General features: G+C 37.7%; 1 long non-coding RNA gene across 1 annotated transcript in view; it reads right to left on the reverse strand.

Annotated features, from left to right (window-relative positions):
• The window catches only part of LOC112626962, a 91,005-nt gene extending 75,227 nt beyond the window's left edge, over positions 1 to 15,778 (reverse strand). The window contains exon 1 of the long non-coding RNA XR_003119999.1: positions 15,702 to 15,778. This is a non-coding gene — a long non-coding RNA (uncharacterized LOC112626962). The remainder of the gene's footprint in view (positions 1 to 15,701) is intronic.
• Between the last annotated feature and the right edge of the window lie 1,529 nt (positions 15,779 to 17,307).

Consider the following 17,307-nt stretch of genomic DNA (forward strand, 5'->3'; position numbering starts at 1 on the left):
GCAGGTATTTGTGTGTGTTGGGGGTGGAGGACAGTTTTCTCCTCTTGTGTCACTAGTTCATTCATCAAATACAATTCAACAAAGTGCAACCATCCACAATTATTCCCTGTTAATATATAAATACTTATTAGCAAATGTCATCTATATAATATCTACTGTATAATATATAAAGAGCCAGTGGGTAACATTTCAAGGCTATAAGGCATGGATGGTCTATGTTCTTAAATAATTTGTATTTTGGCTGAATGAAAGAAGACTAATTCCTACAGGTCATTCATACACAACATAATGGACTGTCAACTCAAAGGCTAAATACCATAGCAAAAGTGCTGATGTTGTAATGTATTGGCAAGAAGTCCTCCAACTGCAAAGGACATCAACTCAAACTAGATGAAGCAGAAACATGAAAGTATTAGCTTGTATAAATTAAAGATTCTGGGGAAATTTTAGACTCGGCTGGTTCCTGGGAGTCAAACAATTTCATCAGTTATCAGTTTCTTTCTATTTCTCCATTCCATTTTCTTCTTTGCTAACTTCATTTTCATGGAGGTCCTCATTGTAAACTGGCAAAATTGTTGCCCTCTCTTGACTCACAAGCTCAAAGTATAGCAAGTAAAAGTCGAAATATATCTCAGTGACCTCAAGTCTCATGCCAATCCTGAAACAATCACTGTGGACAAGGAGATAATGGTACATCATCAGGTTTCTTCCATGCCCTTCTAGAACTGAAGAACTGAACATAAGCATTTTTCATGGTGGAGGAGTCATTTTCGAAAACAAAATTTGTGTACTAATATCAGTACATATATATGTATTTTAAAACAAACAAACTTGAAAATAATTTGCAGACATCATGATACTTCTCTAAATGCTTCAGTGTGCATTGCCTAAGAATCAAAATCATTTTCTACTCAACATTCTGTTACCAAGTCTAACATATTAATAATAATTCCATATTATCTAATACAGAACTCATACAGAAGTTTTCTCAAGTATTCAGAAAATGGGCTGATTTGTGTTGAAGTTTACTGAGGTTGAGTTGGTGAAGACTGAGATGTCTTCAAAGATTTGTGCCATTTTGTGTATTCTCTGAATCAAAGGCATTGAAAGTTCCTAGAATAACCTAGACTATTTATTACGTATGAATTCTTCCCTCCTCCAATAGTTCAGATGAATACTAAAATTACATGAAAATTCCTACATCTTATTTTGGGGAAACAAAACATATTCAGAAATAGATAAAATGTGGGTTATTCAAGTGACCCAGTTTAATAAACGATAATGTTGAAATGACTAAATTTGGATGCTGCAGATAGATGGATAGATAAATGCATAGATAGATAGATAGATAGATAGATCGATAGATAGATAGATAGATAGATGGATAGATAGATAGATATCAGCATAGATAAGGATTAATCTGCAATCTATACTTTACTACTTTACAATTCACAGAAACAAATTTAAACGTATTCATCAAGCAAAGTGGGGAGTGCGAGAGAAGGATTGATACTGGAATGTGCAGGGTAAGCACTAAATTCAGAAACAGTTTAATCCGTGTTCAAACAATATTGTGGGGTTTATCCCTCTTTTCTTTATACCCATCCATCATTCAGCTGGCTTTCTCTGACTTGTGTTAGATGCACTTTCTTTCAGGCTTTCTCTATGAGGTGGCCCCTGGCAGTCCAAAGTTCCATCCTCACTACCTCAAGTATAAACAGGAATCAGAGTCAAATGATTTTTTAACCATCTCAACGAAAATCCCATGAGTATGTTATCTGCATCATTAGTTCTGGTTTGTATACCCACATGACCATGTCTGAAGTAAGCACACTGTGTGTATGAGGGACGGAAATGAGAGAGGGTTACAATGCCTTAAATTGTTCAAATCTGATACTCCTAATGCTAGAGGTGAATTCAACACCACCACAAATAAACCAAGTGAATTCTTATGAAGGAAAGGTTTCTTCTCCAATGAAAAAATCACTATTGTATCAAAAGAAGGTTATATAGATGCCTGGAATCTTCCAAAACAGAGGCCCATTATACTGACGAAGGCAGCTTTAACTCCAGATTACCAGTTCTTATTGTAGAAATCCTAGCACTATTCCAATAATTTCAGTCAAATCTTCTTCAGCAATAGCTTCTTAGTAATTAAACTCTAAATTGCTTTCCAGTGAGCTTTCAATACTTTAAACTACTTAGGTCAATATTATAATCTTCATATTGCAGATGAGGAAACTGGAGCATATCTGGGGTTTGTGAATGGCTGTAGGGCAAATAGAATGAGAGGAAAGTATACAAGGCCACGGCTACCTAATGTAATTACCTTACCAATTTATTGAACTCATTCAGCATTCTCTTAAGTCATAAGTCATAAAGTCCGTGTCCTATAAGAGCAACAAAGAAAATATAAATTCATGGAGCGAGCAGGGTAGTGATGAACAAAGTCATGAGTCTGCGTGTCTTCTCCAAAGGGGACAACTTCCACTCAGTGCCAAATAGTTGTTATCATGCAAAAATTCAGGCCGTATATCCCTGATCTTCTCATTTTAAAAAAAGAGGCTGACTGATGGTTGTGTGAAATTTCCTCAAATTTAAAACTCAAAATCTAATTTATTAAAAAACAAAATGCAACTCTGTGGGCCACAAAAAAAAAAAAAACATTTCTCATACCATCCATATATGGCCTGCTATTTCAAATAGCTCAAGACTTTGGCTCCCACTCAATGTCAACACTGCAGAATTAAGTATGTTTACTCCACCTTTCTCAACCTACTGTTCTGAGAATGAATAAATTCACAGGAGCATTGTGCTGTTTGTTGGCTAAATGAGCTGCATACATTAATATTGTTCTTGATCATTTTTCTTTGTCCTCCACTTTCTATGCTGCATTGTTATTATATCTCCAAAAATTGTGGAATAAAGTGGATGAAAAGGCAGATAATATAGAAAAAAATAGGAAGATGATCAGAAAGATTCTATCTAGTTAATATGGAGATAAAAGAGGGCAATAATTTGAAAAAAAAAAAGTTTCAGAGATAGAATCAAAAGTATTTAAGTCCTTTGGATAGTTAAGATAAAGGAATAGTAGGGTGTATTTGTCCATTTTCATGCTGCTGATAAAGACATAGCTGAGACTGGGTGATTTACAAAAAAAAAAAAACAAACAAACAAACAAAAAAAAACAGGTTTAATTGGACTTATGGTTCCACATGGCTGAGGAGGCCTCACAATCATGGTGAAAGGCAAGGAGGAGCAAGTTCCATCTTACGTAGATGGCAGCAGGAAAAAAGAGCTTGTGCAGGAAAATCCTCCCTTGTAATAACCATCAGATGTCATGAGACTTACTCACTATTATGAGAACAACATGAGAAAGACTTGCCCATATGATTCAATTACCTCCCACCAGGTCGCTGTCACAAAATGTGGGAATTCAAGATGAGATTAGAGTAGGGACACAGCCAAACTATGTCATTCTGCCCCAGCCCCTCTGAAATCTCATGGCCTCACATTTAAAAATCAGTCATGCCTTCCCAACAGTCCCCCAAAGTCTTGACTCATTTCAGCATTAACTCTAAAGTCCGCAAGTCCAAAGTCTCATCTGAGACAAGGCAAGTCCCTTCTGCCTATGAGCCTGTAAAATCAAAAGCAAGTTAGTTACTTCCTAGGTACAACGGAGGTATAGGCATTGGATAAATACAGCCATTCCAAACTGGAGACATTGGTGAAAACAAAGGGGCTACAGGCCCTGTGCAAGTCTGAAATCCAGTGTGACAGTCAAATCTTAAGGATCCAAAATGATCTCCTTTGACTCCACATCTCATATCCACATCACAGTGATGCAAGAGGTGGGTTCCCATGGTCATGGGCAGCTCCCTGTGGCTTTGCAGGGTATGGCCCCCCTCCTGGCTGCTTTCATGGTTGGCATTGAGGTCTGTGGCTTTTCCAAGAGCAGAGTGCAAGGTGTCAGTGGATCTACCATTCTGGTGTCTGGAGGACTGTGGCCCTCTTCTCACAGCTGCACTAGGCAGTGCCCCGGTAGGGACTCTGTGTTGGGGCTCCCACCCCACATTTCCCTCCCACACTGCCCTCACAGAGGTTCTCCACAGGGCCCTGCCCCTGTAGCAAACTTCTACCTGGGCATCCATGCATTTCCATATTGCCCAGTCTCAGGTATGTCTTTATCACGTAAAATCTAGATGTAGATTACCAAACCCCATTTCTTGACTTCTGTGCACTCACAGGCTCAACAAACACATGGAAGCTGCCAAAGTTTAGAGCTTCCACCCTCTGAAGCAACAGCCCAAGCTGTACCTTGGCCCCTTTTACTCATGGCTGGAATGACTGGGATGCAGGACACCAAGTCCTAGAATGCACACAGCATGGGGACCCTGGGCTGGGTTGGGAAACCATTTTCTCCTAGGCCTCCAGGCTTGTGATGGGAGGCCTGCTGTGAAGACCTCTGACATGCCCCGGGAACATTTTCCCCATTGTTTTGGAGATTAACATTCTACTCCTCATTACTTATGCAAATTTCTGCAGTCAGCTTGACTTTCTCCTCAGAAAATGGAATTTTCTTTTCTATCACATTGTCAGGCTGCAAATTTTCTGAACGTTTATGTTCTGATTCCCTTACAAAACTGAATGCCTCTAACAGCACCTAAGTCACCTCTTCAATGCTTTGCTGCTTAGAAAGTTCTTCCACTAGATATCCTAAATCATCTCACTCAAGTTCAAAGTTCCAGAAATCTCTAGGACAGGGGGAAAATGTCACCAGTCTCTGCTAAAATATTACAAGAGTCACCTTTGCTCCAGTTCCCAACAACGTCCTCATTTCCATCTGTGACCACCTCAGCCTGGACTTTATTTCCAAATCACTATCAGCATTTTGGGCAAAGCCATTCAATAAGTATCTAGGAGGTTCCAAACTTTCCCATACCATCTTGTCTTTCTGAGTCCTCCAAACTGTTCCAACCCCTGCCTGTTACCCAGTTCCAAAGTCGCTTCCACATTTTTGAGTATCTTTTCAGCAGCACCCCACTCTACTGGTACCAATTTACTGTATTAGTCCATTTTCATGCTGCTGATAAAGACATACCCAAGACTGGGCAATTTATAAAACAAAGAGGTTTAATTGGTCTTATGGTCCCACATAGCTGGGGAAGCCTCATAATCATGGTGGAAGGCAAGAAGGAGCAAGTCACAGTTTACGTGGATAGTGGCAGGCAAAGAGAGCTTGTGCAGGAAAACTCCCGCTTATAATGACCATCAGATTTGTGAGACTTACCCACTCTCATGAGGAGAGCATGGGAAAGATCTGCCCTAATTATTCAATTATCTCTTACTAGGTCCCTGTCACAACACAGGGAATTAAAAATGAGATTTGGGTAGGGACACAGCCAAACCATATCACAGGGATTTCTCTGATTTTTACTTCATAAAAATATTAAGGTCAGGAAGGCTTGTTCAAATCCCTGATTGATGATAGAGATGTACCTAAAACAACCCAGATATTGTTGTGATTTCCAGCTATCAGTTGTCTATCTCTTTCAAATCCCCAGAGATCCTCAGGTTCTCTCTCTTTCAGTCTCTCTCTCTCTCTCTCTCTCTCTCTCTCTCTGAATATGTGTGTGTGTGTATTACACAGAGAGGTGACAAACTGATAGAGACATGCTGCTTATATTTGTGCTTGATCATATGAAAATATTAAAATGTGGAAAGAAAAATTGATGTTGAGCATAAAACATAAGTAAAACAAAAGCAAAAAGAATAGATATCACTCTTTCAGTAATAAAACTCATTGTTCTTCATAATATTCCCAAAGTACTTTAAGGAAAGATCTGAATGCCTGTCTATCAGTCTATCTTCCTATCTCTCTACATCCCTCCCTTTCTTTGATCACCTAAAAGACAAGAACATGCCTATAATATTTTCTCAAAGAATTTATCTTTCATTTCTTTCATTTGAGTAGGAAGGTTTTGTCTACCGCTTGGTTTCAATTTCCCTACATTTTCTCCCACACATCACTTTTGTCACAGTCATATTAGCCTTGCTCATTTTGGTCCTTGAACCTGTCAAATTATTTTTCACTTGCTCTTTTCACTGCCTGAAATGTTCTTTCCCCAAATTTTCACAGGCCTGACTATTTCTCCCTTTTCAGACACCAGCTCAACTGCCTATTACTATTCAGTCTGAAGTAAGTCCAGTCAAAGATTCTGTCCCTAACATTATCTTAAAATAATCATCTTATAGATTTGTTTATTGCTTTTGTTGTTTGTTTCCTCCACAGATGGAAAGCTCTATTTGAAAAGCTATTATCTGTCAATGGCACCATAGCATCCCCAAATCTAGAAGAATGACTGACATATTGGTGATGCAAAGGTCTTGGAGGAGCCACATCTTCACATCTTCCTCATAAGTGTTTGAGAAACAAAGAGAGGGAAATAAAAGAGAAAAAAAGGAGTGGCAGATGAAGGTCAAATTATTATCTGCATTACTGGCTGTAGGATAGCATGAGAAACAAATAGGTCAAGTAACTAACACGAGAATTAGACTGACTCTCTCTCCCTGTCTTAGTCAATACCAGCTGGGTCAGGCTTGATGCAGAAAAATATGCTGCCAGAGGATAAAATGAGAATTCGTGACTTACAATGAAAAAAGAAGGAGCTACACTGAGACTGACCAGTGTATTATTCTGGTATCAGATAAGATCACTCTGCTGTTCTGGAAGGTCAGTATGTCAAGAGGCAGAGAGAAGCCAATAGGTACATTACCTGACCTCCTTTCACCTGGAAAGAAGTGTCTCAAGAGAGAAAGCAGTGATAGCTCCTAAACATTAATAAATAAATATTATTTAAACAACTTTTTTGTGAACTCATTATAAATGACAAAGTGGAGATGCTGTGGCTTTAATAGCAATTTTCTCCCATATTTAAAGCAGGTGTCCTGTTTTCTAGTCCAGTATTTTCATACAACACTGCAATAAAGTATTTCTGAATTTGAAACATATGGGTGGTCAGCAAAGGCCACAGGAACTAATAATGAGGCATGAATGAAAGAAAAAAGATATGTCCTGAAATTGCAACAGAGGACATGAGACCAGTGTTTACACTCCAAGCACCCATCAGCTTAGGATCTAAGAGTCGGTTTCCTCTGCTCATTGGCTGCTCATTTTCAGTGAGTCTCCATTACTAAAAGAAGACAAATAAACCATCGGCGGAAACTAATCTATCCACATTCAATTAAACTGTGAAGCACTTACTTTTTTCCCCCAAGAGAGTGCAATTAGTCCCCTTTGAAAATTTATTCCTGCTCCAGGAGAATAGCAGAACCACTGAAAATGGATGTTGAAAGCAAAAATGTTTTGAAGAAAGTCTCCTCACCCTTTCTTATCCATCTTGCATTTCAGTTTTCCCTTTTTAGGCCCAAGTTTCCCTTGTTTGGTCCCCGATGCCTCCCTAAGATAATTCCCTGTACATCACTGTTTTTCTAGTAGTAACGTTCTTCTTACTGTTCACAGAGGCACGTAGGCTAAGACCTAAGAATGAATAGCGTCAGAAGGGTACACTAGAAGTCACCCTGGCTTTGGAGGACAAAGTTCTGATTTCTAGCTCTTCTTTTTGTAACTGGGAAACCTTGTTTCACTCTCTGGGCTTCAAGGTCCTTATTTTTAATCTGAAGTACTAGATTTCAGATAGCAATAGAACACTTGAAACTTTTTATTTCATCAAACTCTGAAATAAAAAGCAATAAACATTTGCAACTTCTCTGGTTAGAGTAGAAAGAGGTGGGCGGGGGGAAAGGGCAAACACCAAAGAAACTCCTTCTCAGGCCCTTAGATGTACAGGGAACAAGCCACTGAACTAAACAATCTCTGATATTCTTTGCATTTCTAGTAACTCTGATTCTTTTCAGTGAAGCATGGTCTATAGCCATCAGATAGATCTAAGTTTGAGTTCAAGTATCTGTGTGACCCTTGGAAATTTATTTAACCTCTCTATCCAGATGTTTCCTATTTTGCAAACAGGAAAGTTAAAAATATAATACTCTGTTTTTCAAACAAATGTTGATACAAAACTTTTTCTGAGACTTTCTTATCTCAACAATATCTTAGCATTTTTTTCTGTATAAATCTTCTTCATCTTTGTAACTGCTCAAATTATTCCAGAGCATTAATAAAACATAATTAACCTTTGCCTTTCCACTGAACTTTAGAATTTTATCATATTTTTTTCTATTGTAAATAATCTTGCAATGAATATCTATATGTATATCTTCTTCCAGATGTAAAAGATATCTGGGTTATGAAGCTAAAGAGGAATCAGATATTCAATGTTTTTCATTATAGTAGATAACACCTAATTACTGTCCAAAGTTAATTTGCCAATTTATAACCCAGAAATCTTAAATTAGAATACCCATTTTTTGCTACAATGCCGCCAATATTTGAATTCAGCATACTTTTAAATTTGGGAAATCTTAGAAATGTGTGGAAATTTTGTCATATTACTATGTTTCTAAACTAGTGCAGAACCTAATATATCTGCTAGGTGCTTAATAAATACTTATTAACTCTGCCATATATGTCAGTTTGCCAAAAAATAGACATGATAATAATAAAGTATTATATAATCACATTTATTGTTTTAGCTAAATTAGAGGTTAATGATAATAATAGGAAAGTTTAGATTCCAGGTTGACTATAAGTTTCATATTGCAATGAGTACTGACTTTGAATTTCTACAAATCTGAATTTGCATCTCAGTTTTCCCCTCCCCACCACCATTAACTATGTTAGTAATGGAATTTTACTTTGCCACACTAGGCATTAGTTTCTGATTTGTAGAGTGAAGGTTGCATAGCCTGTTTTTCAGGATGTTCTATGATTCACATATCGTGAGCATAAGATACCTAACTTGGCCCTTAATAGTTACTAGGAATTACTAGTTGACCCTATACACTATCTTAGTTTGGTGATCCAAGGTAGAAGTTTTATACATGTCTTTCTTTAATTCTTCCCAAATCTCCATGTGTTAGACAGCAATATAATTTTCTATTTGAGAATTGGGACTCAAATTAAGTTTTTTCAGACTTCTAGAATATACAACTTTAAAAGAGTTACATCTCTAATAGTGAAACAATCATACTTGATCCATTGACCCCTGTAGCACTGAAGAAGACCAGATCTACGGCAGCTGTTTAGTCACCTTTTGGAAAACTTTCAAATTCTGATTGCAGGATGAATTTGAGTTCTGGAGTTTTAACAAGAACAGGCAAAACGCCAGCATTTGTGGTTGGGCATGATGGCTTATGCCTGTAATCCCAACATTTTGGGAGACTGAGGCAGGCAGATCACCTGAGGTCAGGAGTTCAAGATTAACATGGGCAACATGGCGAAACCTAGTCTCTACTAAAAATACAAATATCAGCTGGGGGTGGTGGTACATGCCTGTAATCCCAGCTCATGGGGTTGAGGCACGAGAATGGCTTGAACACCAGAAGTACAGGTCGAAGTGAGCCAAGATTGGGCCCCTGCACTCCAGCCTGGGCAACATGATGAGATTCTGTTTCAAGAAACAAAAACAAAATTTTAGCATTTGCTTATCCATTGTCGGCGGGGCGGGGGGGGGGGGGGACCACAACACCTAGAATGACTTCTGAGTTAAGAGATGGGTAAAACAATTTGAGTGTAATTTACTCCATTATTTTTAATTCCACATAAGACACTGATCATTTGGCATTTGGCAAGAGAAGAAAAATTTATTCACATAACTCTTGGGAAATGTTAGGAATCTGAAGAACATTACAAACAACGAAGCCAGTATTCTGCATGGATGAAATAATATACCTGCTAACTCAGTTTCTCACCCTGGATCCTACCACCAACTGACACCAGTTGTCTTACTACCAACATTGCTGCAGTGATTTTCAAGTGGTCTTCATCATGGAACTAGTCCTTTCACAAACAAGTACTGAAGCAAGAACAAAGTTGAAGCTGAGAGCAAAAACAAAACCAAAAACAAAACCACCCAAGCAAACAAACATGTCTCCAGTGCATACCCATCCCTAGTGGGGATCCTGACTCTCATCTATATGAACCTCAAATCTCCTTAAATATTATGTATAGCTTATCTCTCTCCTCCCTACTTTACTACTTATCATTTGATTTTATTCATACCCTCAAATGAGGAAAACAAATCTTATAATTAATTATTTATTCAGCTTACCAGCTTACACACATCCCATCATTTCCAACTTTTGCAAAGTTACTTTGTTTCATCCTTTCCTTCCATTTCACTTTACCCACCATTCTCTAGGGTGTCATTATCTCATGACTGGATAGTCAACATTAGTGTATCATCAAACTTTATTTTAGTCTTCTCTTTTTGTAGAATATTCTAATCATCCAGATGAAATTCCTGGGACATGTCATAATGTATATGTTGTTACAAAGATCCTAAAACACCCTGCTGACTGCAATAAACAATCCTATTTACTTTCAAGTTCCTTTATTTTAGGACATAATTGGCCATCTTTGTCCTCATATAAATCCTCAAAATGAGTGTAAGCTTTCCTGTCTTCACTCTACACCCTTTTTTATTTTATTCTCATTTTTTGTAAGTCCAGAGCATCCCCTCATATAAAATATAAAAAGAAACAACCCTCAAGCTTTGTATTGAGGAGAGCGTGGGAAGAAAATACATAGGGAAGTTACAAAGTTCTTAACTTCAGATTAGTGCTGCAATAAACATGGGAGCGCAGATACCTCTTCAATATATTGATTGCCTTTTTTGGGGGTGTATACGTAGCAGTGGGATTGCTGACTCATATGGTAGCTTTATTTATCGTTTATTGAGGAGCTTCTAAACTGTTTTCCATAGTGGTTGTACTAATTTAGATTCCCACTAACAGTGAATGAGGATTCCCTTTTCTAAACATCCTTGCCAACATTTGCTATTGCTCATGTTTGGGACAAAAGTTGTTTTAACCGGAGTGAGATGATACCTTATTGTGGTTTTGATTTTCATTTATCTGATGATCAGTGATGTCGAGCACCTTTTCCTATACCTGTTTGCCACTTGTATGTTTTCTTTTGAGAAATGTCTATTCAGGTATTTTACCTGTCTTTAACTCATAAGCTAATTTTTTTCCTCTACAGTTGTTTGAGCTCTTTATATACTCTGGCTATCAATCCCTTGTCAGACGGATAGTTTGCAGATATTTTCTCCCATTCTGTGGGTTGTCTCTTCACTTTGTTGATTGCTTCTTTTGCTGACCAGAGCTTTTTAATTTGATGTGATTCTATCTGTCCATTTTTGCTTTGGTCGCCTGTGCTTGTGGGGTATTACTCAAGAAATCTTTTCCCAGAGCAATGTCCTGGGAAATTTTCCAAATGTTTCCTTTTTGTAGTTTCAGTCTAAGGTCTTAGATTTAAGTCTTTAATCCATTTCAAGTTTATTTTGTATATGGCAAGACATAGGCATCTAGTTTCATTCTTCTGCATGTGGATATCATTTTCCCAGCACCATTTATTGAAGAGACTGTCCTTTCTCCAATATCTGCATAGACATTTCTCAAAATAAGACATACAAATGGCAAAGAGGTATATGAGAAAGTGTTTAACTTCATTGATATAATAATCTGAGAAATGCAAATCAGAATTACAGTATGGTGTCATCTCACTACAGTTAAAATGGCTTTTATCCAAAAGACTGACAATAATACATGCTAGTGAGGATATGGAGAAAAGAGAACCCTTGTACACTGTTGATGAAAATGTAAGTTAGTAAAACTACTATGTAGAACAGTTTTGAGGTTCCTCGCAAAACTAAAAAGAGCTACCATACGATCCAGCAATCCCACTGCTGGGTATATACCCAAAAGAAAAGAAATCAGTTTATTGAAGACATATCTGCACTCCCATATTCATTGCAGCTCTGTTCACAATAGCCAAGATTTGGAAGCAATCTAAGTGTCCATCAACAAATGAATGGATAGAGAAAATGTGACACATATACACAATGGTGCACTATTCATCCATAAAATATATGAGATACTGTTATTTACAAAAACATGGATGGAACTTCTGACAATTATGTTAACTTAAGCCAGGCACAAAAAGACAAACTTCACGTGTTCTTACTGATTTGTGAGAACTAAAAATTCAAACAATTGAACTCACAGAGAGAGAGAGAGAAGCTGATGGTTACCAGAGGCTGCAAAAGGTAGTTGGAGGTTTGGAGAGAAAGTGGGGATGGTTGATGGGTACAAAGAGTAGTTATATAGAATTAATACGATCTAATATTTGCAAGCACAACAGTCAATAATAATAATTTAGTTGTGAATTTCAAAATAATGAAAAGAGTATAAATGGATGGTTTGTACCACAAAATATAAATGCTTGAGGTGATGAATGCCACATTTACCCTGATATGATTGTTACACATTGCATAACTGTATCAAAATATCTCATTTACTCCATAAATATGTACAACTCCTATGAACCCATAAAAACTGAAAATAGAAATTTTTACAAAAAGAAAGAAAAAAATGCTTATCTTGGGGAAAATGGGAGTATAGGTATCATTTTATCTCATTTTTCTACTTTACTGTTTACCGTTTTTAGTGGGAAAGCATTTCTTTTATAACACAGAAAAGCAAAGACAGCCATTTTCTTACTTTGCTATCTACTCTCTTCCATCTTAGTGTTAGAATCTTTAAAAATACTTGAACATGTTGCTGCACAGAATAAATAACCATGTTTTCCCATCTGCTTTACAGTTAGATATGGCCTTGTGACTTAGTTATGGCCAATAAGATGTAAAGGGAAACATTATATACAATTTTGAGAAAGTTGGATCATTTGGAGCTAAAATTGACTGGAAAAAAAACAGGACCTTTTTCTTCTATCTTCCATCTTTCCTTGTCATGCAATGATATTTTAGAATTCCCACAACTGTCTTGGATCATGAAGTGAACTTGAAAATAGAAGCACTAGAGAGAGTGATGGAGCAGAACGATAGGAGCCTGGGGCCCTGAATCACAGCGTGGAGCCTTCTTACCTGCTTTGGCTTATCTACCTCTAGACTTCTCTTCTCTTTTTCCAGAGATGGGAAAAAAGTTGACTTTGTTTAGGTGATCATTGCTGTAGTTATTACTTGTTGTATACACAGAGAAACCTAAACCTAACTAATGCAGGGAGGTAAAAAATAAATAATCATAATGTTGTTAATAATTTAAAGTAATACAATTTATGAACACATAAATCAGCACACAAATGATTTACATAAGTTATTTGTAAGAATAAAGAGTTAATTATGCAGTCCTGGGATTCCTAGGTTCCAATAGCAATCCACCTTTCACATCTGTATGAATTTACTTCATCTATTGAATCTCAGTATCTTATTCAATATAATAGGGTGTGCAGTTCCCACATTGATCTCTATCTCCTGGTCTTCATTCTCTTGTGTATTCCTCCCCTTGAGAATAGATTGAAATTATTGTTTCTATTCTGTTCTAATTTATATCTACATTTGTATATGCAGAGAAGCCAAAACCTAAGAAATGAGCTTTAGCTTGATTTAGGAATATACAACAAGCAACAACTACAGTAACAATCACCTAAACAAGCTCAACTTCTGATATTGGGTTACAAAAGACCATTGTTTCCATCTTGCACTTGCTTACTCTTTGTCTCTCGCTGTTTCTCTCTTTCCGTCCCTCCCTCATTCTCCTTCGCTTTGTTGCCATGAAGAAGCCAGCTGCTATATCCTGAGCAGCCCTGTGGAGAAGCCCGTACTTCATGGCTGAGATCCGAAGCTGTCAGTTCAGCAGCCAGTAAAAAAACTGAAGCCTAATAATCACGTGCGTGACCTTAGTGGATCCTTTGGACTCACTTAAGTCTTGATATGTCTGCAGCTCTCACCCACAGCTTATGTGAAACCTCATTAGAGACTCTGAGTCACAGAAATCCAGGCAAATCACTTCCAAATTTCTGACCACAGAAAGCGTGAGAAAATAAATCTTGGTTGTTTTCAGCCATTAAGCTTTGGAGTAATTTGTTACTCAGCAGAAATTGTATTACATAGAGGTGTATCTCCTCATAGGTATTTATTTTAATAAAACAGCTTGAACCCAGGTATTCAAAGCTGCAGTGAGCCAAGATTGTATCATTGCACTCCAGACTGGATGATAGAGTGAGATTCTCCCTCTTAAAAATACATATGTAAAAAGAAAAGAAACAAAAATGCTTTTATTAAAAATAATTTACAGAAAATTATTTCTGGGAATTTGATCTCCTATTTGCAGAGCATACTCCTCTTTCCACTTTAATTTCTAGATAAAGATGAAGAAAATGTCTTATTTATCTTTTTTATAAGCCTTATGTTAGTGTATCATGGTCTGAATATAGAGTAGGCATAACAAAAGTTACTTCGCTATGGGCAATGCTTTAGGTCAGAGTTTTTAACCTCAGCACTACTGGCATTTTAGGCCAGAAAATTTGCTGATTATTTTGTTGTAGGAGAGTTGCATGGTGCATTGTAGGATATTTAGCAGCAATGCTGGCATCTACACACTAGATATCAACACCTTCCCCCCTCCAAGGTCTGACAATCAAAATTGTCTCCAGAAGTTGTCAAATGTTTCCAAGAGGAGCTGACAAAATTGTACCTGTTTAATGTTTTAATGTTCTGGACTATGGGCAAAAAGGGATTTTATTTGGAAGCAAAAATTTGAACAGGGTTGAGTGATGTTCTTGGCACACGGCACATCCTTTCTGCTGAACCTGTTAATGTCAGCCAGAGATGGACTATAACCTCCACATAGTTAGCACTCACTGATACGTCTGTGATTGTGCCATAGCTCCCACTCACTCTTTGAGGCAATCAATCATTGCTGATCATGGTCCTAGACAGTCCATATGTGTGTGTGTGTGTGTGTGTGTGTGTGTGTGTGTGTGTGTGTGTTTTCCCAGGGTCTCACAAAACTTTCTAATCGTTTGGGACCTGTTTCTAGGTTATAGTAGCAGAGTCAGATGTATCCATTTTTATTTTCTTTCACATGTATTCTTTCTAATATAAGCTTCTCCTTTTGGGGCTTAGCCATTTGAATTCTGAGTTAACAAGCTTGTAAAAGCCAAAACCTTATGCTTTCATGCTTAAATTCTCTCCAAAAAGTTTAAAGAAGTTTGTTTTTATTTCTACTTCTGTTCTGTGCATATAATTGATCACTCTGATCTATTTTAATGTGAATAACAATGCAAAATAAGTGGTAGTAGTTGATAGGGAAATAAATGCCCTGTAGTTAGTATATCAAAATATTCCCTCACTGCAAATTTAAATAGATTAGTTCAAAAGTATTGGAAAAAAATATAATATTTCAGTGTTACATGTCTATGAAACCTGGGTCGCATTATTATGAAGCCATGACTCATAAGATTTAGTCTCTAAGGATGGTTGCTATTTTGCAGCATGATTTACAATGGGAAATTAATGAAGAGGAGATTGTATTCTTTTATATGTTACAGAGGCCACTACAGATGGTCCAAATCATTAACTGCCTACCAAATTTTCTAATATATCCTTTTAATTTTCAAGCATGGAGAGAGATACCTATCCTGTCCTCAATTTAGTTTAATAACTTCTTGTCCTTTTCCCCTCATTCTTTCTTATAGAATTTTTAAGAACAAAAGGGCTTACCTCCAAAAAAGGGCAACATTTTCCTATATGTTGTGAAGAAAAAGAAACAGCTTCAACGAGATTGCCATCCTCTTTCAGTCCAGGTTGAAGGGAAAGGCTCAGCACATAAAAGCACTAGCAATCTGTGCTGAGTGCTGAGAGAACACCAGAAAGGAAGTTCTCCATCTGTGTAAGGGGAGGAGGGAAATGGGTGGGCCAGGAAAGCATAGATGGAGGACGTGGGGTCTTGAAAATGAAAAATGTGCCAGAAGGAGAAAAAGGAACTGCAAAAGTGTGATCTCACACTTCTCTCTTCTCAATCTCTCTCTCTCTCCCTCACTCTCTCTCTCTCTCTCTCTCTGAGAGAGGATCTTACTCTGTCACCCAGGCTAGAGTGCAGTGGCATGATCGTAGTTCACTGCAGCCTTGAACTTCTGGGCTCAAGTGATCCTCCTACCTCTCCCTTCTGAGTAGCTGGGACTACAGCTCCACACTAGCACAGCGGGGTAATATTTATTTATATTTTTCCTGTAGAGATGGAGCCTCACTATGTTACCCTAGCTGGACTCTAACTCTTGGCCTCAAGCGATCCTGCTGCCTTGGCCTCCCAAAATACAGACTATAGGTATGAGCCACTACACTCGAGTTTTTGCTTCTCTTCACTCTTCTAACCCTTACTTATCTCCCATGCAACTATTATTTATTACAACTTGTGTTTGCGTGTGGTGTCTGAGTGTACATGGTCTCTTTCCTTATATTACACATTTCTTGGGGGTAAAATTATGTGTTATATTTATTTATTATTCCTAAGAGAGCAATTTAGTAGATTGTAGATACTTGACAAAGGCTATATTTGCCTGTTGCTGAACTTAATTCCTTTATGCAAAATGTGAATCACATGTGGCTACATAGAGGCCTTCAAAATCTTCAGCCCATAGAAGGAAAGCACAGTAACTATAACTCACAAGACACTTCTGAACTCATGTGGAGCTTGGAATAGAAGTCTGGAGGAGGGAAATTCCACAAAAGATCACAGATGTATTATTTGCAGATTAGTCAACATATGGCATGTTTAACTGCAGCTCTGAAAAAAACAAGACTAAAACTGATGGTTCATTTTTAAAGTAACAAGGTATTGAGGCTTCTGAACATCATTTGAAAATGCCAGTGTTGGCCTGGTGCAGTGGCTCACACCTGTAATTCCAGCACTTTGGGAGGCCAAGGTGGGTGGATCTCTTGAGGCCAGGAGTTCGAGACCAGCCTGGCAAACATGGTGAAACCTTGTCTCCACTAAAAATACAAAAATTAGCTGGGCGTGGTGGTGGGTGCCTGTAATCCCAGCTACTTGGGAGGCTGAGGCAGGAGAATCTCTTGAACCTGGGAGGCGGGGGCTGCAGTGAGCCGAGATGATACCACTGCACTCCCTCCTGGGCCACGAGAGTGAAAAAAAAAAACAGAAAAGAAAAAGGAAAGGAAAGAAGAAAGAAAGAAGGAAAGAAAGAAAGAGAGAGAGAGAGAGAGAGAGAAAGAAAGAGAGAGAGAGAGAAAGAAAGAAAGAAAGAAAGAAAGAAAGAAAGAAAGAAAGAAAGAAAGAGAAAGAAAGANAGAAAGAAAGAAAGAAAGAAAG

Source organism: Theropithecus gelada, chromosome 6 (assembly GCF_003255815.1).
Source record: "Theropithecus gelada isolate Dixy chromosome 6, Tgel_1.0, whole genome shotgun sequence".
Taxonomy (NCBI): Eukaryota; Metazoa; Chordata; class Mammalia; order Primates; family Cercopithecidae; genus Theropithecus; species Theropithecus gelada.